This window comes from Diaphorina citri, unplaced genomic scaffold (assembly GCF_000475195.1).
Source record: "Diaphorina citri unplaced genomic scaffold, Diaci psyllid genome assembly version 1.1 scaffold10815, whole genome shotgun sequence".
NCBI lineage: Eukaryota > Metazoa > Arthropoda > Insecta > Hemiptera > Psyllidae > Diaphorina > Diaphorina citri.
The window spans coordinates 1-994 of NW_007388189.1; the positions used below are offsets into that span (position 1 = coordinate 1).

The 994-nt window shown below is 39.0% G+C and overlaps 1 long non-coding RNA gene across 2 annotated transcripts in view; it reads right to left on the minus strand.

The window, feature by feature from the left end:
- Positions 1 to 645: 645 nt before the first annotated feature.
- Positions 646 to 994, minus strand: part of LOC113472943 — a 10,364-nt gene continuing 10,015 nt past the window's right edge. Inside the window, exon 2 of one of the 2 annotated variants that reach the window (XR_003395062.1) lies at positions 646 to 977. This is a non-coding gene — a long non-coding RNA (uncharacterized LOC113472943). Of the gene's footprint in view, positions 987 to 994 lie in introns of both variants that reach the window. The other variant, XR_003395061.1, reaches the window with a different exon arrangement.

Below are 994 nucleotides of genomic sequence, written 5' to 3' on the forward strand. Positions count from 1 at the left end.
GAAAGTTATCTTTACACGTATCTATTCGGTGTATTTATTAACAAAATTGTCAATTGATCACAACTCACCAACTCATATGTTATTGTCCATACACATACTATGACCAACATATGAGAGAGTTTTGCAACCAAAATTAGCGTCCCGTTCTAGTTAAACTCTTGAACGTTATTTGACGAAAACTCGTCTTTGCGTATGTGCAGAAACGCGTTTTGGTCAACTTACGTTTCAATTATCGTCACGTAACTTGGCGGTGCAAAAACTCTCTATTATATGAGTGTCGGGACTCAGCTTTGTAAAAATAAATGATTTTAAGTGGAGAGGCTTCCATAATGTTGTGGGATGTAGAGCCTAAGGGCTCTTCCAGGAAGCGACTTTGCAATTTGCACTTTGCACATGATTTAATGTTGGACGTACGTAGATATTAAAAGTTTAATATTAAGAATAGGAAGAATTATGACTTTATGATTTAGTACTTGACATGATATCCTGCTTTCAGAGTTTTAAAAAAATGTTTGATAGAGGGAACTGCATCTATGGAGGTCTTATCGTCCCGAAATTGAAGAGAAATGGAGGGTAGGATAGGCGAAAGCCAGCCGTTCCGAGAACGAACATTATCTGTGGAGGATAAAATCCGCTCGGGGCGGACATCAAACCCGCGACCTAGCGTTTACAAGGCAGAAGCGGTACCCTTACCCTCCAAGCTAACTAGACTAAATCTCGTATATGGTTGATTGAGCTTTTGACAAATCGTGAGAACATGTGCAAAGCGCAACCTTTTGTAAAATGCAAAGGCGTTTCGTGGAATTGGCCCCCGGGGCTGTGTTATATTGGTTTTTATTCTATAATTTTATCTGTTGTGTAAATTGAACGCTTTTATATATACATTTGTTGCTTCTTTTAATATTAGGTAATAATTTCCCCCTCCTAAGGCCTAAAACAGAGTGGAGCGGAGAGCATAGACAGGGTTTATACGCGACCTGGAAAAACTGGAAAA